At 39.3% G+C, this 24,978-nt stretch overlaps 1 protein-coding gene across 3 annotated transcripts in view; it reads right to left on the bottom strand.

Annotated features, from left to right (window-relative positions):
• The window catches only part of DENND1B (DENN domain containing 1B), a 260,094-nt gene that overhangs the window by 224,942 nt on the left and 10,174 nt on the right, over positions 1-24,978 (bottom strand). The gene's annotated exons all lie outside the window — the stretch shown is intronic.

The following is a 24,978-nucleotide window of genomic DNA, read 5'->3' as shown; positions in this document are numbered from 1 at the left end:
GAAAACTCCCGGGACCAGGAGTAGCTGACGTTCACACCATCCGAGTGGGGGAAAAAAACCTAATAATAAACAGGGTATGGGGTCCAGTCCCCAGAGGGTAGTACTGCTTTGAAAGCAGAACAAGTTCAGCGCTAGACTGAAGGTGTCACCTGACAAAGCCTCAAAGCAAGCCTCAAACAATCAAACTGTTTTCTTTTTTCTTCTTCTTTTTAAAATTTTTTATTTTTTGGCTGCGTTGGGTCTTCGTTGAGGTGCGCGGGCTTCTCATTGCGGTGGCTTCTCTTGTTGCGGAGCACGGGCTCTAGGCACACGGGCTTCAGTAGTTGTGGCACGTGGGCTCACTAGTTGTGGCACGTGGGCTCACTAGTTGTGGCACGCGGGCTCTAGAGCGCAGGCTCAGTAGTTGTGGCGCACGGGCTTCGCTGCTCTGCAGCATGTGGGATCTTCCCAGGCCAGGGTTCGAACCCGTGTCCCCTGCATCGGCAGGTGGATTCTTAACCACTGCGCCACCAGGGAAGCCCTCAAACTGTTTTCAAATAATTTAACTGTGTTCTAAAACAAAAACCTAAATGCACACAGGATACTTAAGAGGAAAGACCATATTCTGGGTCATATAGCAAGTCTCAATAGATTTAAAAGGATTCAAATCAAACACATATATATTCTCTGGCATTACAATACCAAAATATAATAGAAAGATGGTTGGAAAATCCCCAAATAATGGGAACCTAAGTACTACACTTCTAAATAACCCATGAGTCAAAGAAGAAATCAAAACGAAAACTAGATATATATTGAACTAAGTGAAAATGAAAACTAATAAACTGAACTTGACCAAAACTAGGAACTCCTCTCTGGGAGACACTGTTCAATTAAGAGAATGAAAAGACAAGACACAGACTGGGAGAAAAATTTTGCATATCCAACGAAGAAGTCCTGTGTGTGTGTGTATCCTTAAAAACTTAGCAATAAAGAAAACAAACACCCAATTTTAAAAACTATAAGGAAACGATGTGAATAGACTTTTCACCAAAAAGATATGCAGATGGAAAATAAGCACATAAATTCATTCTAATAGAACATAACTGAGTCTCCAAAATGTTTTCACAAATTTCTAAGAAATCAGACCTTTACTTGTAAATGAGAATGTGTAATATGCTAAGATATTGTTCATAATTCAAGTACCCTAAGGAGTTCTGTACTATCAAATTTCATCTTATATCAGAAACTCAAGGAAGAATATGCATACATATATATGTATATATGTATGTACACACACACACACACACCCCAATATGGCATTTATCAGATAAATAGCATGTCCAATTTAATACCAACTTCATGACTGAAAGAGCACCTCTTACTGTCATATATACATGGAAATATGAGGACATATACAACATATAGAATCCATAACACCTTTTTCTAAAGGCCCCTGATTTCCATTCAGGGAATCATGTAGTTCCAAGGAAGTTAACGTTACTCCCAACTCCTAGAATGAGTTCATCCCAATAGAACATAATTGAGTCTACAAATGCTTCTATCGACTTATAGGAAATCAGAACCTTACTTCTAAATTAAAATGCGTAACGTGCTAAGATATTGTTAACGGTTTCACTTCATGACTCCAGGGGCTATCAAATTTCATTTTATATCAGCAAAGACAATCACTACAGCCGTGAACTAACTAGTGTTTGATTCAGGGCTGGGCACATAATTGAACCATGAGTGCCAAGGAAAAAAAGTGTGCAATTTTCATTAAGTTGGTCAAAGCGGGTCTCATTGCAAATGAGCAAACAGTTGGAAGAAGGTAAAGGAATTAGTCATGGAGATATCCTGGAGAAGAGCACTTGGCAGAGTGAAAACCAAAAGGCTTCAAAGGAGCATTTCTGATGTGTTCCTGGTACAGTAAGGAGGCCAGTCTGGCTACAGCTGAGGGAGCAGGAGAAAAGGATAGAAGATACGGTTAAAAACACAAAAAGAGGGGAATTCAAATCAGACTGTAGAGGGCCATGGAAGGTCCCTGGAAGGTTTTTAGTTTTTATTTGAATGATATGAAACGGCAGAGGGAAGGACACTCCTGTAGGGGAAAAGTGATTCTTGTAAAGTTGAGATCTGAGGATTGAGGCTGTGAACAAGTTTCTATTATTATATCCGATGTACCATACTATATGTTGTGAGAAGTACCAAAAGTAAGATAAAATCCTTGCCTTCTTGAGTTGATAATCTAGTTGAAGAACTAAAGCACAAATACCCTTAAAATAACAGAATGTTTAAACTGCAAGAAGCTTTAGGATAGTTACAGTTTCCCTTTAACCAAAGCAATTCGAGCGAAGAAAGGGGAAATGATTTATGCAAGGTTATGTAACTAGTTATAGGCTCAGGTAGAACTAGAAATGAGCTATCTTCAGTTCGAAGTCCAGCTTAGCAATGGAATGAAGGATAAGCTGAAGACAATATTTATAAACCACTTTTGCAAAAACGGATAAACACTTGTCACTTTCACTTGCTGTTATGATGTCCAAAGAAACCAGCTGCTGGCCAGCCCCAAAGATTTGCCCTATAATTCTGAGGGAAAGAGTGAAACACAAAGCTGATACCTATGTTGATAAGTAAATCCACTGGATCAAAAGATAAAGAGCCTTCTGTATTTTGATAAGAAAAGCATTCAAAGCTTTCATATAAAGACCGTATTTTCTTCCTAACAAAGAGACTCTGTTTTCTGGAATTTCTAAAGGCTACAAAGAAAAAGGATAAGGCAAGTAAATCATTATCCTACGTGTTGATAGAGCTAGCCTCTCTCAAATCAAGTGCAAACACCACTGGCTGGAGGAAAACTAACATCTCATGCCAAATAATTCTCTCAGTGAAAGTACTGGTACTTCTGAAATACCCTAAGATACAGTAATCAATATAATTCAAGCATGCATTCCAAATTGTCAACATTTGAACTCAATGCAACTAAGGATATATTATCCAAATAAATACACACAGGGTGATTACAATGATGTCATACCTATTTATACATACTAATAATGTAAATAATCATTAAAGCAGTTTTAAACTAGTAACATGATTTAAGTAGATTCTAATGTTAGAATACTAATATCTACAGAAAAATAAGCATAATATGAGGATGTGTCAACAAACAATTCTTAAGTTTTTTACATAATAGTTTGAACCTAATTATCAAATAGGACCATAAATATTTATGGACTGAGGTAACACAAAAGCATACTTTTTATGCCTTTAAGAAAGTGTTTACTATTAACAAAAACCTTTAAAAGGAGTTTCAAATTTTAGCAATTACACAAAGTTTACAACATTAGCGCCCACACAATCTCACCAGATTAAGAATTTAACGTTCTATGATCCCAAATAGAAATCAGAATACATAAGATGGACATAAACTGTACACACTCAGAAAATAAATAAAGCTAACTTGGTGGCCCACACATATGGTGTGCAACAAGACCACTAAACTTCATGTGGAGACCCCATGGCAGCCCCAGATCTCCCACTACATAGCTCTGGAACCTTAAGTGTGAATACTCTTCACTGAGCTTTAATTTCCTCATCAGTAAAATGAGGAGAGCTGTTGAAGCGCCTAACACAAAGAGCTGCTGAGGAACTCAAAAGTAACTTAAGATAATGCATGTAAAATTCCTTTTTGACCCATAAATTACTATGCGATTTTAAATTATATAGAGAAATATCAAATATAATACAATGGCACTATTTCAAGTTTCAGTAAAAAGAAGTCCAAACACAGCACTCTAATTTTTACTAATTTCTCCAGGGGTTTCCTTTTCTTTCAAAAAACTCAGCAACAATTCATACAAAGTTTTCTGTTATCAGCTTTAGACATCTGTTTACATAGAGGTAAATAGCTATAAACCAATCTGACATATAGCATTCTCAACATTATCACAGCAATAATATCAAGGGACAGCACTTTTGTACTTCAGTACAAATTGTGTACTTCAGTCTCATCTCTACTGTGTGTTTTGTGGAACATGACACATTTATTAAGCACCTATTTATATAACAGTCTGAAGAATAAAAAGAAAGATAAGATCCCTGATTTTTAACAGTCTCATAGTCTGGATGCCATAATACATAATGCATAAATCATTAAAGTGATAGGAGACTTCCACTTCTGGCCATGAGGCAGTAACAGGTAAAAACTAGCCAGCCCACCATAAGCAACATAAAATCAAATAAAACTGCACAAAGTATCTGAAAAAAATGTTTTTAGATGCTGGGCAATAGGCAAAGCAGAATTATGGTCCCTGAGAAAAAGAAAACACACAGAATGAATCGAGCGCTACAAGCTCCCTGGCTTTGCATCTGGAGGCGTTTTCAAAACTTCAGCACAGAGCGAAGAACAGCAGTCCTGCTGAGCAGAGGAGGAGGGAGTCAAGCCGGCCAATAAGCAGGTATGAGGCGATGGGAGACCAAAGTCAAAGAGCTCCAAAAACAGGCATAAGGGTCATATTAACAAGTCTTTAGCCAAACACTAGGCTGCACACATGCGGGGCGACAGTCTACAAAACCTGGCTGTGAGCAGGTGAACGGATTCTAGAGGTCACACAGCACACAGATAGTGCCACACTGAACACCGGGAAATCCCACTGAAGCTACCCCGGAAAGGTTACACTGGTGGGAAGCAAGGCCACAGGGCTCTTATCTTTCTTCACTTCTTGAGAGAAGAGCCGCTAACTAGGTTTCGTTCCAGACTATCTTTTCCAGGATGTTTTACTAATAAAGCAAGTAATCATTAAAGCAGGTCAAAACTATTAACGTGATACTAATGGAATTAAAGCAGACAGAGAATCTCCCTCCAGGAGCAAAGGGCAGGCATGCTGACTGCACATCATAGACAATCTGGGTCCCCTAACCTCAGGGTTCCTCCCCTATAATGCAACCAGTTGCATCTGCAGGCATCCATCTAGGCTCATTCATACCACCCCCATGTAACTTAGGGGCAAGGAAAACATGATGGTGCACACTCTGCCTGATGTGCCACAAGCAATAAAGTCCTTTGTTTCTGAGTCAGGAAACTCCCTGTCATCTGACAGCATCCATGAAATAGGGTAAAATCTCCGACCTTGCACAGTTCTGGAGATACACCTTGGGAGTAAAATATTCTAGACCCACCCAAACAAAGATTACAAAGAAATCTTAAGAGAATCAAGCTGATCCATCCGTCAAAGAACTGACTGCACACAAAAACAAAACAACATTCACCAAAAGAAGGTAACACATTTTAAGCTGTCAATAATAGGACCTCCACAATGTTCAACATACAATTAAAAGTTATCAGATATGCAGAGATGCTATAAAATGTAGTCCATAACCAGATCAGGAGGGGTAGTGTGTAGGAAAAAAACCCCAAATGAACCAGACATTAGAATTAGCAGACAAGAATTTTAAGAGAGTGATATGGAAGGCAGACAACCCTTAAAGATGTCTATGCCCTAATCTCTAGAACCTGTCAATATGTTAGGTAACAAGGCAAAGGGGAATTAAGGTTGCTGATGGAATTAAGGTTGCTACTCAGCTGACCTTAAAATAGGAAGAGCATCCTAGATTATCTAGGTGGTCCCAATGTAACCACAAGAATCCTTAAATATGAAAGGGGGAAGTGAAAGTGTCCATGTCAGTGACACAATGTGATAGACTCACTGGCCATCACCAGCTTTGAAGATGAAAGGGGGCCATGAGCCAAGGAACACAGGCAGCTTCTAGAACCTGAAAAATGCAAGAAAACCGATTATCTCCTACAGCCTCCAGAAAGAAACACAGCCCTGCTGACACCCTGATTTTAGCTTAGTGAGACTCATTTCAGATTTCTGACCTCCAGAACTGTAAGATAATAAATCTGTGATGCTTCAAGTCACTGTGTTGGTAGTAATTTAATACAGCAGCAATGAGAAACTAATACAGTTATTAAAAGTATGTCTAAGAGGACTTCCCTGGTGGTGCAGTGGTTAAGAATCCACATGCCAATGCAGGGGACACGGGTTCAAGCCCTGGTCCGGGAAGATCCCACAAGCCGCAGAGCAACTAAACCTGTGCACCACAACTACTGAGCCTGTGCTCCAGAGCCCACGAGCCACAACTACGGAGTCCGCGTGCCACAACTACTGAGCCAGCGCGCCTAGAGCCTGTTCTCCACAACAAGAGAAGCCACCGCAACGAGAAGCCCGCGCACCGCAATGAAGAGGAGCCCCCACTCACTGCAACTAGAGAAAGCCCACGCGCAGCAACGAAGACCCGACGCAGCCAAAAATAAAAAATAATTTTTAAAAAAAGAACTTAAGAAAGAATAAATTGTTTGTTTAAAAAAATATATGTCTAAGAATTTAAAGGAAAGGCCAGAATGAGTGAACAGAGAAAGAATTTAACTGGAAAAATAGAAACTAACAAAAAGAACCAAATATGGAAAAACCTAGAACTGAAAGATACATTATTTGAAACAAAAAAATTCACCCTACGGGCCTAACAGCAACTGAATATTACAGAATAAAAGATTAGAGAACCTGAATACAGAATAATTGAAACTATACAAACTAAAGCACAGAGAGAAAAAATACTAAGAAATATAAAGCAGAGTTTCTGTGATTAGTGAAACACCTAACATACATGAATTGCAGTCCCAGGAGAAACAGAGGAGGGTGAACAGAAAAACCATTAGAAAAAAATAATGGTCAATAATTTCAGAATCTGCACACACACACACACACACACACACACACACACACACACATCCAAGGAGTTCAACAAAGCCCCAGGCAGAATAAATGCAAAGAAAAGTAAATCTAGGCACATGATAATCAAATTTCTGAAAACCAAAATAAAAAGAGAAAACCTTAAACGCAGCCAGAGGGGGAAAAAAAGACATATTATCATATAGAGGAATAATGATTAAAAATTTCTGCTGAGATCTCATCAAAAATTTGGCGAGCCAGAAAACAATGGAACAACATCTTTAAAATGCAGGAAGAAAAATCTGTCAAACTAGGATTCTATTTCCAAATAAATTATCCTTCAAAATAATGAATACATTTTCAGATAAACAAAAGCTGAGAGAAATTTCTCACCAGCAGACTTGACCTACAATTCATACTAAAACAAGATTTTCAAGCTGAAAGAAAATGAAACCAGATAGAAATTCAAATCTACATAAGGAAGACTGCCAGACATGATAAATGTGTAAGTAAATATAAAAGACTATTTTTAATATTTTCTAATTTCTTTAAAAAGCAATTGATGGTTTAAACAACAATAATAATTTATTGTGGGGATAATAACCCATATAGAAGTAACATGTATGACAGCAAAGGCACAAAGGAAGGGAGGGAGTAAATATAATTTACTGTTGGAAGGTTCTTATAATTTTAATTTATGGTAGACTATGATAATTGAATAATGTATAATGTAATCCTTAGAGCCACTAAAAACAAAGCCAACAGAAGAGAAAGGTATCAAATACTTTCTAAAATCCACTGATATAGAAGAAGGTAGGTAGAAAAAAAAGGAAACAAATTTTTTTAAAACCTGATAGTACAACTAGAAAATAAATAACAAGACAGTAGATTTAAACCCAAACATACCAACAATTACATTGAATGTAAATGTACTAAACATTTTAATTAAAGGTAGCAATTGTGAGACTGGATAGAAAAAGGAAAATCCAAATCTACATATTTTAAATATAGATACAGAAATACAGCTTAGAGAAAAGAATGGAAAAGGAATTTCGTGTCAACACTAATCATGAGAAAGGCAGAGCGGCTTATTCCTCAAAGTAAACTTAAAGACAAAAAGCATTACCAGATACTAAGAAAGAAATTCCATACGTTAAGAGGGTTAGTTCATAAGGAAGACATAATCAAAAATGTGTATGCATCTCATAAAAGGGCTTCGAAATACATGAGGCAAAAACTGCCCAAACTGGAAGGGGAAAACCAACAAGCACATAATTATAGTTGGAGATGTTAACACTTCTCTCTCAGTAGCTGAAAGAAATAGACCCCAAAATCAGTGAGGATATAAACGATTTGAAAAACAGTATCAACAACTTTACCTAATTGGCATTTATACAGCAATACATCCAACAACTGCACAATGTATACTGTGTTTAAGCACATATTGAATATTGACCAGGATAGAACACATTATGGGCCATAAAACAAACCTTACATTTTCGAGTACTGAAGTCATATACAGAGTTATGTTCTCTCACCTAAATTAAACTGCATCATAAGTCAGTGGGGTCTGTCCTTGGGCACCAGCCACGGCGCTGTGCTCACCAGCATCTGGGCTTGGATGGGCCACAGGGCTGGGGGTGGGGGGAAAGACCAGGTAGCACGGGCCAGTGCCCCTAAGTGCGGCTGGGACCGCAGAGCAGTGGTGCGAGAGCAAGGAACCCCAGTCCACCTTCCGCATCCAAGTGTTGTCTGAAAGCAGTACCTCAGTTACTCAACTCACCCAGCCTCTACTGGGGGTGCACAACACACCAGGGATTGTGACAGTCCTTACACGGGCGTCTCATTTGGTCTTACCACAAACCTGTGGTGACAGGATTTTCCTAGTTTTATAAAGGAGTCCAGCCTAAATTACAGAATTCGGCCTGGAAGTCAAAACTGACTCCCGAGTGCAAGGGCCAGTGGCTACACCACAATGGTCTTGAGGTGTGAGACACACAAAACTGGACAGAATGGACAAGGTTGTTTCAGTGTTACTCGAAGATGGGGCTGGGATTTCATTTAAAAATCATTCAAAAGTGATACACAGGACTTCCCTGGTGGCGCAGTGGTTGAGAGTCCGCCTGCCGATGCAGGGGACACGAGTTCGTGCCCCGGTCGGGGAAGATTCCACATGCCGCGGAGCGGCTGGGCCCGTGAGCCATGGCCGCTGAGCCTGCACGTCTGGAGCCTGTGCTCCACAACGGGAGAGGCCACAACAGAGAGAGGCCCGCATACCGCAAAAAATAAATAAATAAATAAATAAAAATAAAAGTGATACACAGAGCAACAGCAATATAATGAAGTCTAAAGTCCATCCTGAATGAATTTACAGTGTAGCTGGGGAGAAAAACAATGATCATTAAATGTGCTAAATTTTTTAAAAAGGCAATAACAAGACGGAATCCCAAGTATTTAGAAATTAAGCACTGCATGTCTAAATAACCCATGGACCAAGAAAAAAATGAGAAATTAGAAAATATTTTCAACTACATAATAATGAAAACATAACATGCCAAAATTTGTGGGATACAGCTGAAACAATGCTTAAAGGTAAATTTATGATTCTATTAGAAAAAAAGGTTTAAACGTCAATGCTCTAATTTTCCACATTAAGAAGCTAGAAGACACCTGTAACTCAAATAATATTGAACATCGACTATACTTCAATTTTTATAAAAGCAAAAGGAAAAAATGGCAATAAACAAACACCATAAAGGAGGAGGAGGGGGAGGGGAGGGGAGGGGGAGGGGAGGGGAGGGGGAGTGGGGGAGGGGAGGGGGAGGGGAGGGGAGGGGGAGGGGAGGGGAGGGGGAGGGGGGAGGGGAGGGGGAGGGGAGGGGAGGGGAGGGGAGGGGGAGGGGGAGGGGAGGGGGGAGGGGAGGGGAGGGGGAGGGGAGGGGGAGGGAGGGGGGAGGGGAGGGAGGGGGGAGGGGAGGGGGAGGGGAGGGGAGGGGGGAGGGGGAGGGGAGGGGGGAGGGGAGGGGGAGGGGAGGGGGGAGGGGGAGGGGGAGGGGAGGGGGAGGGGAGGGGGAGGGGAGAGGGGAGGGGAGGGGAGGGGGAGGGGAGGGGGAGGGGGGAGGGGAGGGGAGGGGAGGGGGAGGGGGAGGGGAGGGGAGGGGAGGGGAGGGGAGGGGGAGGGGAGGGGGAGGGGAGGGGAGGGAGGGGGAGGGAGGGGAGGGGAGGGGGAGGGGGAGGGGAGGGGAGGGGAGGGGGGAGGGGAGGGGAGGGGAGGGGGGAGGGGAGGGGGGAGGGGAGGGGAGGGGGGAGGGGAGGGGAGGGGGGAGGGGAGGGGGGAGGGGGAGGGGAGGGGGAGTGGAGGGGAGGGGAGGGGAGGGGGAGGGGAGGGGGAGGGGAGGGGGAGGGGAGGGGAAGAAGGAGAAGAGGAAGCAGCAGAAGCAGCAGTGGCAGCAAGAAGTTAAATGCAAGATAAGAAGGAAGAAAATAATAAAGAGCGGAAATCAATGAAACAGAAAGTGACAAATAGTGGAGACATGAACAAAACCCTAAACTGGTTTCTCTGAAAATATCAGTGAAACTGGTAAACCCCCAGAGCTGTAATGATCAAGAAAACAAGGGAGAATACTCAAGTTACCAATATTGGATGAAAAACAAGGGCTTATCATTACAGATCTCACAGAAATTAAAAAGATAATGAGAAATCTTATGAACAGGTTTGTGCAAATACATTTTACAATTAGATGAAACAGGCAAATTCCTTAAATGATGTAAATTACCAAAACTAACACAAGAAGAAACAAAAAATCTGAATAGCCATTTGTGTGATAAAGAATCTGAAATCATAATCAAAATCCTTCCTACGTAAAAAACTCCAAAAGCAAGCAGCTTCACTGGTGAATTCTTACCGAACATTTAAGGAAATAATATCAGTGTAATTCAATTAACTTTATTTTCTCTGTACACTAATAAAAATATAACTGTAATAAAGCTGACCTGTATCAGAAATATATTCAAAACACTTGCTCCTCCTGATTTCTTCCTTGGGTTCAGTAGCTCCTTGGCAAAAATCCAAAAAACAGAAACCATAAAAAGAGACTCATCTGACTAGAAAAAAAATTTTAACTTCTGAATAAAGATCATAAACAAGATTAAAATATAAATGTTACATTGGAAAAATATCAATATTTGATAAATAACTGGTGGATATAGATAAAATGAAAGACTATCGATCAAATGTGCAAAAGACAAAAATGGAAAACGTATCAAACAAATAATGCCAACATGAAATAATGCCAACTTTTCTAATCAGTCAAAAGAAATATAAAGTAAGACATGTAAAAATGTTCTCAAAAATTTAAGAGGGAAGATATCTCTGGAAAAGCAAAATTGTGGAAACAATAAAAAGATCACTGGTTGCCAGAGGTCAGGGCAGAAGAAAGGATGAATAGGCAGAGTACACAGATTGTAGGGCAGGGAAGCACTCTGTATGATACTATAATGGCAGATACATGTCAGCACACGTTTGTCGAAACCCACAGAATGTACAACACCAAGCATGAGCCCGAATGTAAGCTACGGACTTGGGGTGACTGTGATGTATCAGTGTAAGTTCATCAGTTGTAGCAAGTGAACCACTCTGGTGGGGGGGATGCTGATAATGGGGGAGGCTGGAGGGGGGGTTGGGGACTCCGTACGTCCCACTCAATTTTGCTATGAACCTAAAAGCGCGCTTAAAAATACTGTATTTTTCAAAAATATACATAGACTAAGTTGGAAAAAATAGTGTAAATTATTTCAGTAATGTTTTAATATTGACTGCATATTGTAATGATGTGAATATGCTGAGTCACGTAAAATATATTAATATTTTAAAAAGAGTAATACCTAGTATTGTTGAGAACTGTTGTACTCAAACGCTCTCTTGCACTGATGATATATATCTTTTTGTATGATAATCTGCCAATACATATCAAAAGTCCAACAATGACACCTCTAAGAATTTATTCAAAGTAGATAATAATAGAAGTGCAGTAAGATGTATGCCCAGCAGGCCCATATAATGGAATTCTAGGCAGCTGTTAAATCCGATGAAGTAGACTGCTATTTTCAGACACAGGAAGATGTTCACGATAAACTGTCAATTGGTAAAGGTCAGATTACAGGACACTACGGACAGAGGAGCCAGTTTATGAAAAGGTACATAATATTAATGCACACATATTCACTACACATTATACAGAGATGTGTAACAGGTTGTTCAACAAAATTTTAATCATGATATTCTCTGGGTGATAAGATTTAGTGATTTTTAGTCTCTTCTCTCTATTATTTTCTTCTTTTATTTGAATTTTTTCCAATAAGCCTGGATCTCTTTTCTCAAAACATAAGGGCAGGGCTTCCCTGGTGGAACAGTGGTTGAGAGTCCGCCTGCCGATGCAGGGGACACGGGTTCGTGCCCCGGGTCTGCGAAGATCCCACATGCCGCGGAGCGGCTGGGCCCGTAAGCCATGGCCGCTGAGCCTGCGCGTCCGGAGCCTGTGCTCCGCAACAGGAGAGGCCACCACAGTGAGAGGCCCACGTACCACCCAAAAAAAAAAAAAAAAAAAAAAAAAGGGCCTTTATAGTCACAGATACACATAGACAATTCAGCTACTCTAACTTCCAATTTATCCTAGCAAAGACAAAGTTCATTCTACCTAAAGAAATCATTCACTTGATTCTGTACTTTGGGGCAAGTTCCTCAATTTGCTCTACTTTTCTGACATAAGATCAAGGTGGACTGCAAAGAGTAGATTTCAGGGTTAAAGTCACGGTTCAAGTCGGCCGACCATCTACATGGCCCAGCCACTGCCGTCCTAGGACAAGGCTGACAGACGATCAAACGAGTAGCTCCTGTGGACAATACTTTCTACAATACTTTCCAACTAATGAATATTAGCAGTTGCAGTATACTGCAAAGCAGAAGGATAATGGTTCAGGACACCAAAACAATGAAAGGAAAGAAAAAAGCAGAATTTTTAAAATGGGAAAAAAATTAGTAAGGGGAAATATGTGAATAAATAGATATACAGATCTAGATATATACTGAGAAAAGAAAATGAACTTTAACGAATTTCCATTTTAAAAAGTTGACAGTTGATTAGACTGCCTCAAAGACAAAATGAGAAGTAGTTATAACATGGCCAAATAGAGAATAAAAATTTGAACTTTATCCACCATATGTTAAGATCTAAAGTATTTGAAATATGAGTTCCCTATAAAAGTATCTTTTATACTTTTAATGAATAAGATGAATGTGATACCTGGCGCCAGCCATCAAAGGAACTTACAGCTACTCTATAAAATATAAGTAAGCATTTTCATCACTGACTAGTATACATTCATTTAAATGCCTACTGAATACAGAGCGCTATGCTAAGCATATGGAATTCAGAGGTACCTGTGACATCATTTCTTGTTTTTGAAAAACTTACCATTTACTCAAAGAAGGAACTGGAGTACCAACACAAACTTAAACCCAATTACAAGAACTGAGACACACATGGCAAAGGGTAGAAGAACGGAATTATAGCCCAGGAATAAGAGAGAGGCTGAGTCGTCATCACACCTGTGTCTGAGTTGTGTCAGCAGCAACTTGAAGCTACAACACAGACCATGGGGATGGAGTAGAGTTCCTCCTGCTTCTGGAGATGACTGGGCCAGGCAACTGGAATTATTTAGTTACCAGATATTACTTCACTGGAAATAAAATACTAACCATTAAATAAGTTGTCATACAGTACACCACCTGGTCAATGCTGCATTCCTGTTGAAACACTGCCAAAACTGAGAGGAAAAGGAAGCCATCAGGAAATAATGGCTGTCTCTATCTGCCTGACACAGAGGTCATCCAAGCATTAATTAAACAAGGGAAAAAGTTCGAAGGGGTAATATTTTTTTAACAGCCTGCCTGGAGAGCTTCCCAAAAATTGTAAAAAAAAAAAATTAAATTAAATTTTTTAAATAATGCTTAGACAAAACAAAGACCAGTTGTGATCCAGCACTTCTCACTGATTGATTCAGAATAGCTCTTCCTCATAGCCTCCTTATTAATAAATGCATCTTCAAATCGGAAGTGATCCCATTCAGAGAGGATATTAACATAGGCACTTCCATAAACTAAAAAAAGAATTAAAACTTTATCATATCCAGTTGTAATTATTGGCTTCTCAAGCATTCAATCTTCTACTGAGAGTAGCAGTTACAGATGGGGTGTGGAAAGAGTCCAAAATCTAACAAATTCAATAAACCCAATATATGTTCTCTCTCACTAAATTATAAATTCCTTGATGACTGCAGCCAGTATCATCTCTGCATTCCTTTTAGCAACAGGAATGACGTTTTATACACTCAGATGGATAACTGGATAGATGGACAAACAAGCCATGAACAAACAGATGTGTGTCACAGAGATTAAAAGTTTAACAGAATACTCTGAATGTTTGGGAAACTAACTAGCTGGCTGTTAAAGACAGGTTCCGGGAAAGTGAAATGGCACGGAGTGTGAAGTTGGCTGGAACGGAGAGAGAAGATGTGATCTCTACAACACAGCCTCCACTGCCCAACAGAGGGAGGAAGGGGCACCGAGAGATGGCACGAAGCCAGGTGGAAAAGGTAAGGCAAGGACAATAAACTAATGAAGGAAAACAGCCAAAAAGGCACAGCAAGGAGAGACATGAAAAGCAAATAGAACATTGAGAACTCTAAACAGAATCGGCAGTCTCATGCCTCTTCAGGACAGAAGACGTGCTTTTTCCTTATCTTACTTGAGGGATTCAACAATGGTTCTCACACAGTGTAATACAAACCATCTTACCAAGTGACTTCCCAAAGTACATGGGAAAAGAAGAGGAGAAGCAGTTAGAGTTGCATTGGCCATTAAGGTAGAAAATAAATAATTGCATACAATCTGACAATGAAAATATTTGATGACAAATATTATTTTGGGCTTCTTCTGGATAGATGTTGAGAAAAATCTTATATATTAGATGGTAAGTTGATTTTAATTTCTTATAACATTCGTAAAAATTTTACATTTGTCATTTTTCCACATATATTTTCTCATGTGATAATGCAAAATGGATTCACTTATTATAAATGAGGAAAGAGAGACGGAAAAAATGGATAAGTAATTTGCCCAAAGTCACAAAGACAGTAGATGATGCAAATGGATTTTTGATGTAAGATTTTCCACATTTTATAATAAACTATTAATAAAAGAATAATATTTTCAAAGTGTAATTTTAGGGAGTAAAGTTCTTTACATCATGGTGAAAAGAAATTAAATAAGAGGCAAGTGAAATTTTTTATTCATCAAAGCAAGCTTAAATATTTCCACTTTACAGAATTGATGGCATTAGTAACAAATGAGGAAAAAGTGAAAATAAAAGCCTTCAAGAATCTGAACATATCACTTACAACAAAATTAACTGAGAGATGGAAAAACTATCCTATGCAGAGAAAAATCTCAGGGAAGAAACTGTAAAGGGGAACCAGATCACAGTAGAGTCACTGAGTGACCCCTCTACAGAGCAATTAGCCAGAGCCCTGTGTGAGGAAGTAGAAGAATCCGCAAACTAAACTAAATAAAGCAAAGAGATAAGTTTGCATGGAATGCATCCATATGTGTCCAAGAGAACATTTATATAAATATGCTGGCAAATGTACTGACATTTTCTGAAAGGATGTACAAGAAATGGCCAAAACTATGTCTTCTCTAGGAAGGGGTGCTAAGGCACTTTGGATCTGATGTGGGGAGAGACTCTTTTTTGTATTAAATTTTATATAATGGTAATAAAATTTTTTTTTATCATTTGTGTTTATTTTTTCTGATATAAAAGACTGTTACCTTAAAAAAACCTTTTTAAATGACTGCCATTAAAACAAATATAAATTTTAGAGAACTGCCATTAAAACGAGTGTGTAACCTGATGCTAGGTTTAATACACTAACATGCATTTAGACATGACTGACACGATCACCATGGCTGAGCTTTAAGAATGGGTACAAGCAGACTACAGTTGACCCCTGAACAACACACGTGTGAAACGCACTGGTCCACTTACACGCCCATTTTTTTCAATGAATATACAGCGGGCCCTCCATATCTGTGGATGTGGCATCCGCGGATACGGAGGGCCAACCATGGACTTGAGCATCCTTGAATTTTGGTAACCCCGAGAGGTCCTGGAACCAATCCCCCGAGGATACTGAGGGAGACTGTATATAGAAGTGGAAGGAAACAGAACTCTAGACAGAAAGGAAGTGTATCTTAGCATCACCTAAGATTTGTTTGAGTGGTGAGTGATGTGAAACAGGAATGTCAAGTCTAAAATGGTCATCTGAGCCCAGGTCACGGAGGATCTAGAACATTAGGCTTAAAGGTAGAGCTTATTCTGGAGATCAGGGTCTCTTACACATGAGAGTTTGCAGGCCCTAGTTTGAAAAAAATGCAGTTTAACAACAGAGGCTGACAGCTCCTTGGCTGGACAAGACTGCCCCACACACTGGTCACACGCTCAAAAGAGCAGCGCTGCTCCAGCAAGGAGGCTCCCTTTGGTTCCAGAGAGCGTTACAGACGTGTAATAAAACAGAGACCTCATTTCTTCAATGGTATCAGGCTAGTTCTTCAATAAAAGTGCCAAGAGTCATCCTAAACACAGAGTCTAACATGATGGAGAAGAACATTTTGATTAGTCAATTGTGACGGACAGAATTAACATATTTACCCACTACTTTTGTGGTCTTACTCTGCAAGGCCAGAGGCTACTTATTCCTAGGAATTAGAATAATGCCATTGGACATTTAGCTTAGCTTTATTATTTAGGAAAAAAGTGGTATGAATATCCAGACTATCAGTAAGTGTGGGTTACGAATACTGAACTTTATTCATTATCCTTTTTATTTTAAAAAATTCATTAAGGGCTTCCCTGGTGGCACAGTGGTTAAGAACTGTGCTGAGCCTGTGCTCTAGAGCCCGCGAGCCACAACTACTGAAGCCCACGAGCCACAACTACTGAAGCCTGAATGCCTAGAGCCCGAGCTCCGCAACAAGAGAAGCCACCGCAGTGAGAAGCCCACACACCGCAACGAAGAGTAGCCCCCCACTCGCCACAACTAGAGAAAGCCCATGCACAACAACAAACACACAACACAGACAAAAATAAATAAATTTTTTTAATTCATTAAAATAGATGAATATGAAAGTTGTTTATAATATTTATCAGAAGCCATAATTAGAATTATTATCAAAAGTGTATGCTAGGCCTTAGCCTGAAATGCAAAGAAATGCATACATCCCTCATTAATCCATTAATCACAGACATTGTGAAATCTTGCAATTCACCCTCCTACCTTTGGAGTCAGCAGCCCTCATAGATGGACACTATGTCATTATATATTAAATATGTATATATATATATATACACACACACACACACACAGTATACATATCTAACAAAAGCATCTAAGTATTACTTCTTGTGAGTTATGAAAGACATGTACCTATACTTTGCTTAAATTACAATAAAAATAACCACTGTTTAAAAGCATATTCATATGTAATATTTTATTATCTCTATTGGTCATCACAGTTTTATGGTGGAAAGAGGAAGGTTGTTATTGTTGTCATTTTAAAGACAAAGAGGGACTTCCCTGGTGGCGCAGTGGTTAAGAACCCGCCTGCCAATGCACGGGACACGGGTTCGAGCCCTGGTCTGGGAAGATGCCACATGCCGCAGAGCAACTAAGCCCGTGTGCCACAACTACCGAGCCTGCGCTCTAGAGCCCAAGAGCCACAGCTACTGAGCCCGAGTGTCACAACTACTGAAGCCCACGTGCTTAAAGCCGTGCTGCACAACAAAGAGAAGCCACCGCAATGAGAAGTCCGTGCACCGCAAGGAAGAGCAGCCCCCGCTCACCACAACTAGAGAAAGCCCGCGCGCAGCAACAAAGACCCAATGCAGCCAAAAATAAAAAAATTAAATTAAATTTTAAAAAAAAGACAAAGAAACTGAGGCTCAGAGAGGTTAAGAGTCACACTACAAACTTAGAACTCCCACCAAGTTCTTCTAAATCCAATCTAACTTTAGAGTCCTACCATACTAGCTAGCATCAACAGCAGTGAATAAAAGAGCAGACCCTCCTCTCACCAAAGAAACCATAAAGAGAACATCCCCCCCCCGTGTCCCTCTCATGGTTAAAAGAAGAGTGGGAATAAAATGATCCCCTCAACCCTGGGAGCCCCAGGCCAAATACCTCCTAACCACTGATAAAGTCCATCTGCCCAGATGTCCATACAAATGCTGTCATCTTCTTTTTTTTTTTTTTTTTTGCGGTACGCGGGCTTCTCACTGTTGTGGCCTCTCCCGCTGTGGAGCACAGGCTCCAGACGCGCAGGCTCAGCGGCCATGGCTCACGGGCCCAGCCGCTCCGCGGCATGTGGGATCCTCCCGGACCGGGGCACGAACCTGCATCCCCTGCATCGGCAGGCGGACTCTCAACCAGTGCGCCACCAGGGAAGCCCTGTCATCTTCTATGTGTCATGACATGAATAAGGTTGAGAACACTGCTACTGAGAACTCAGGAACATACAGGATGCTCTTAAATTTGTTTGAAAAAATGTAAACTTCATAAACTTTATAAAAATGCCTATAAAAAGAGATTGATATCAATGATATAACAATTCTGCTTCAAAGTTAATTGCTGGACTTAAATCTGAACACAGTGGTTCTCAAATTTTATCCATTATCACTCGAATAAAAGACGATGTTCATAACCACAACCCACTCTTATGGCACATAGTCCAGATTTTTGTTAAAAAGCCTGAACAGGTTTTTCAAGTAATTAACACTGGAGCAACTTTTGATCATTAGTTATTTATCCAATCAGTGGCTTATTCTATTCTGTAGCATTGATAAGCTAGCCCGTGCTATGCATACAACTTCTAATGCTCACCACAGCTATAGGATTCCTTTAGCATGCATTCCAGAAAGTTATACAGGAATGCAAATAAGTAAGAGTGATGGCATGACCGGGACGACCCTGAATTTGCTATAGTCTAACCACTCACACACTGCAATGCTTAGTATCAGTTTACACAGAACTCCTAAGGAACTGCACCGCACCTCCACCTGATAACACGTCCTTTGAGAACCCTACAGTTACATAATGTTACCCTTACTCTCACCTCATTATCATTCCTTGAGAGACGTGGGCCCTTAGTTTATTCCCATTCTGATAACCTTCCAGCTTGTCAATATTAACTCTTCAAAGTCTGAAATTTTACACATATATGGAATCCCCACTTCCCTGTTTAAGTTAGTGCATGTCAAAAATGAGCGTAAAGAAAGGTCACATTGTGATTTCCAAGGTCTGCTTAGTCCCTCTAGATGCCACCCAGCCTTTCAATGAGTACTGTCAGACTCAGTACTACACATCTGTATTCTCTGACAAACGTCCTTGTCAAAGTGAAACTAACTCATCAGCCCAAAATACACTGGCATCTTCCATCCTCCTAGTGTCTGACCCTTCTGCAATACTAAATGGGGGCCTGGGAGGTTTCCTTACCACCTTCTTTTCTCATTCTTTTCTTCCAAGTTGATCACACACATCAAAATAGGAGGGAACTTCATCACTGACACTTGATTTCTGTTGAAGTGATCATGCCTTTTTTCAAAGACTTTACGACCATGATACAGAAACCAAATAAAAGTTTCCATCTACATAGTGATTTACAGCAGTTTACAAAGCACTTTCATGCCATTTTGTATCTGACTCTCATAACAATTCTTGAGATACGCAGTGCAAACTTTTTATAACTGTGAAAAGTGAAATTAAAAGAAGTTAAACAACTCTACCAAGTCACACAACTAAGAAGTAGCAAAGCCAGGACCAAAAGCCATGTTTCTACCCTTAGTCCAGTACCTTTCCATTCCACCATGACGTCTGTGAGGTAAGACATTCTGTTTTATTCATAAGAGGATTCCAAACTTCAGGTTTTTAGAAAATCATCTCATCAGACCCATTTACTCCTGTTCACCTTGAAACAGAGATTTAACTACCTATTCATATTCAATCAAAGAGTAAGCATCAGTTTTATGTAGAGTGTGTCTGCTCTGAGAGTTTCCACAACAATTACCTTTCATAATATTCACCCTCCCCCCCTGCACTGCTGGCGGGAATGTAAATTGGTGCAGCCACTCTGGAAAACTGTATGGAGGCTCCTCAAAAAATTAAAAATAGAGCCACCACATAATCCAGCAATTCCACTTCTGGGTATTTATCTGAAGAAAACAAAAACACTAATTAGAAAAGATATATGCATCCCTATGTTCACTGCAGCATTATTTACAATAGCCATGATATGGAAGCAACCCAGGTGTCCATCAACAGAGGAATGTGGTGTGTGTGTGTGTGTGTGTGTGTGTGTGTGTGTGTGTGTGTATATATATACATATATATGTAAATATACATGCACACCATGGAATATTTACTTAGCCATAAAAAAAGAATAATATCTTATCCTCTGTGACAACATGAATAGACCTAGACGGTATTATGCTAAGTGAAATAAGTCAGGCAGAGAAAGGCAAGTACTGTATGATTTCACTTATAGGTGGAACCTGAAAAACAAATGAACAAACATAACGAGATAGAAAAAGAGTTACAGATACAGAGAACAAAAGGTAGTTGAAGGAGATGGGGGTGGTAAGAAATAGGTGATTAGGGGAGGGAGATGAAGAGGTGCAAACTTCCAGTTACAAAACAAATGAGTCATGGGGATGAAATGTACGGTGTGGGGAACATAGTCAAGAACTATGTAATATCTCTGTAGGTGACATATTGTAACTAAACTTATCCTGGTGGTCATTTTGAAATGTATATAAATACCAAATCACTATGCTGTGTAACAGAAACGAACATAGTGTGGTAGGTCAATTATATTTCAAAAACAAACTCATAGTAAAAGAGATCAGATTTGTGGTCCCAGAGGCAGGGAGCAGGGGAAGGAGAATTGGATGAAGGTGGTCACAAGGCACAAACTTCCAGTTTTAAGATAAGTGAGTATATGAGGGATGTAAGGAACCACATGAAAAACACAAACAACACTGCTGTATGTTACCAAGCTGGTACGAGAGTAAATCCTAAGACTTTTCATCACAAGGGAAAAATATTGTTTTCTTTCTTTAATTTTGTGTCTATACGAGATGATGAATGGTCACTAAACTTGGTGTGATAATCATTTCATGATGTATGTAAGTCATATCATTATGCTGGGTACCTTAAACTTATACAGTGCTGTATGTCCATTATATCCCAATAAAACTGGAAGAAAAAAGAAAACCTTATGCTATATTATATTATTTTTATTTTTCATTCAAAGAAAGCAAATAAATAAATAATCAGGTTAAGGAAATATAATAATAATATTCACTCTCCTATACTAACTCTCCTTGTCTCTTCATTAGAAAAAGAAAAAATGCCCAAAGGGCACTCTGTATCAAAACAAGAAAGAACAAAACTTTTTCAAACAAAAGAATTTCATTAAATGATTTGTTAAACAATAAGAGGAATAAAACCTTTTAAAAACTGAATAAAAGAATATAAAATAACAAAAGCAAAGTACAATTAAAAGTAAAATTACAAACTAGGGCTCCCCTGGTGGCACAGTGGTTGAGAGTCCGCTGCCGATGCAGGGGACGTGGGTTCGTGCCCCGGTCCGGGAGGATCCCACATGCCGCAGAGTGGCTGGGCCCGTGAGCCATGGCCGCTGAGCCTGCGCGTCCGAAGCCTGTGCTCCGCAACGGGAGAGGCCACAACAGTGAGAGGCCCGCGTACCGCAAAAAAAAAAAAAAAAAAAAAGAAAAGAAAAAAAAAAATTAAAATTACAAACTAAAGAATTAAAGTTAAAACAGTCCAAAGGAATATAAGAATATTAAATGTCTAAGGAATGAAAGAATAAACATGGCATACGCCAAAAAGTAAAAGTGAAACAAGGCAAATACAAATTCCAGAATTTAACACCTCCGTGGCATGAGGTGTGCAAACAGCTCGCCGGCCTCAGTGGGCCAAGTTACTGGTTACAGATCCCAGAAGCAGAAACAGGGCCTCTGGCCTTTCCTTTGCTTGTAGAAGATTCAGCACCCCTGCCCCTATGGGCCGTAAACATCTGTATGGGAAGAAGACGTCTCTCAGGGACCACTGAGCTCCAGCTTACTCACCTCCTCCAACCCATAAGCCAAGCAAAAGCACCCACCGTCCACTCTCCTCAAGCCTAGCTTTAAAATTAAGAGCTGTAACTCAGAATATGAATCGATAAGTCCCTTAATAACAATGCCTAAATAATTTCTGTGTTATGACCAAATTAAATTCAGCCATATCTAAGGTGAATTCTAGTCAAATTTAAAATTATGTTAAGTAAATATAAATTATATGTGGTAAATCTGTCATACATATTAAAGGTAATACGAATCATACATTTTCAAAGAACTACAATACCATGAAAAGATAAGCTGTAAACCACGGTAAATATAACTCAGTCCTACTGAGATGGCCTGGCAGTTCTGAAGTGTTCAGTGACCTCATTGTCAATACTCTGGCCACCATTTGAATGTACCACAAGGAAGAAAATAGTGGTATATGATACAAGGTTTAAGGTAGAAAACTTGATATGAGGGGCATCTCCACTCTTCTTTCCATACCCATCTATAAACAAAATGGTCATTGCCTATCTGGATAATACCTAAGGGAAATGAGTCAAAAAATTACCAAGAGATTATATGAATTCCCAAACTGAGTAAACTATAAGCGAGTGGACTTTATAATGGCTACATAAGGAATTCCGGACAGCTACATCAGCGTCAAAAACCAAATGCAGAACAATGCCACATGAAAAGCGTTATACTGGAGATTCATTTATGTCTTCAACTATCGAGCTAAGAATGAAATAAATATTTACAAATTAAAATTCTGGCTTGCAAGTCATATTCCATTTTAATATTTCCACTTTTTAGAGTAAACACTGTTATGAACAAACACAACAGTAACCACTGAAAACTAGTATTTTTGTACATAACAATTCTTAGCTTACTATGTCTTTTGCACCATGTCAAAACCTGTACACAGTAAACACAACCAACACATAATCTTGATGAAACTGTGTTGCCCCTTACTATCACAATGATTATTCTGCAGATATTCATCACCACAATCACACATTACACAGCAAAACGACAACTCCAAAAGTTAGTTCTCATGTCCTCTGAGGTAATAAGAACAAAATAAAAACAGATAAAGCAGTATTTTCCAAAAGTAAACTCATTAATTGCTTATAATTATTAAATACAAAATACCATTTTAATTTATATAAAAGACTAACAATGACCAAGACCTTGAAAAAAATTCCCCAAATATTACATGACTTCCTCTTCCAAATATCATATCCAAAATACACAGGAATCTCAAAAAAGAAAGCCACCTAAGAATCTTTCCTGAACCACTTCCATGTATCTTTAAAGTGCAGACCTTGAGGACATTAACACACTTCTGAACTTATTTGTGTTTCATTTCAACCAATGTTTTCTGCACAAATTCATGCTGTTTCAAATAATCTTTTATCAGAGTAAGAAGTCTAAATTTTACAATTACTCAGGTTACAAAATTTTAAAGGACTGCTTAATTTTCATTAATGATAAATGAAACATATCTAAACATATCTTTATGCTGGTGCATCTCTGCTACCAAACCAGGACAAAATTATTTTTGAAATGACTAATTTCTGGACGCTTACACATTTGCAGAAGACCATCAGATGTACTAAACTGATAGTTCTATGCTTTATTTTCAGATTCAAATGATAAGACGGAACTGAAAGAGGAAAAGGCTCTATCTGATCTTTACCAGTTCTGCCTACTAAGTTACAGAGTTTGTGGTTTATCAACAGTTCTACTAAAAAAAAAAAAAAGTTCAATAAAGCACCTATTGCTTATGGTAATAAAAATCTATAGTCTTTCAAAGTTCTACACATTAAAGTTTTTTAAAAGATTTAAGAAATCTAAAATAGGTATTGGAAATACAGCACAACCTTTTACTAATTTCACCTTAATAACAGAGTATAACTTAAGTCACTATTGAACATCATCCATACAGATGACACCTTCCAAAAATCTACAAGAGATCCAAAGAGACACTTGTCCTCAGAAACCTAAAATCCAGTGTTCACGTAGTCAGGACAGTAAAGACCAAGTTCAATATACAATATAACTGCCATGAGGCAAATATCAAAAGGATTATTACTCATCAACTTCTTTTTATATCTTCTACTTCTGTAGCTTCACTTTCACAAATACCACCTGTTCGATAAAGTTGTTATATTTTTAAAAAAGAAAAGATTTTAATAGCAATACCTCTCAACACCCTTCATAATTTTCATTCCTTTTCCGTAAAAGCCATCTCAGTACCTTAAAAATAGTGCTTCAACAACTGAGCAAATACTCACTGAAGAGATATTTTGGGTCAGACACTGTTTTGGGCTCTGAGTAAGCCCAACAGTCCCCTGCCAAGGCAGATCACACTGTAGCAGAGAGAGTCCTTCTTAATCATCTTCCTTAGTTCGAAATATTTACACCAAAAGCAATGTATTCTTTACTCTTAATTATTCACACAAGATTCTGAATACGAAGTACAACTAACTTTGGAAAGAGATAACTGCCTGGTGCCCAGCTGAGAGCTGACAAGACATCTGTCTCTCCCTACATCCCATCAGGAACCCCCCACCATGGCCCCCATGACCCAGAGTGAGGTGCCGCCCTTTTCACACTCGGTGCTGGGCACTGTGCCAGCCCGACCACAGCCCTTGCAGCATGATTACAGCCACTGATTTGGAACTGACACACTCTCTCCGAGAATGTCACCTTCTCAACTGCTTTGCATCTGTGTCTGACACATAACTGCCACTCAGAAACACTGAATGAATGAAAGGGGACTGAATATTTCCTATGTCGTTTATACTTTTCTTCCCATTTTCGTCTTTTGAGTGACGTTTGTTAAAATGTTTCATATAATATCACAACAACTCTGGTCAAGCCTGGAACTAGGGATTGTCTAAAAGGATGGTTTTCTAAAATTGCTGCAAAGAAAAGTCACTGCTATTAGAAAAAGACGATTATTTTAAAGGCAGCACGGCATACTGGTTCTAGAATCAGAAAAACAGATTCAAATTACAGTC

This window comes from Lagenorhynchus albirostris, chromosome 2 (assembly GCF_949774975.1).
Source record: "Lagenorhynchus albirostris chromosome 2, mLagAlb1.1, whole genome shotgun sequence".
NCBI classification, from domain to species: Eukaryota; Metazoa; Chordata; class Mammalia; order Artiodactyla; family Delphinidae; genus Lagenorhynchus; species Lagenorhynchus albirostris.
The sequence above is the reverse complement of the archived record's forward strand: the minus strand, read 5'-3'. Positions and strand labels throughout refer to the sequence as shown.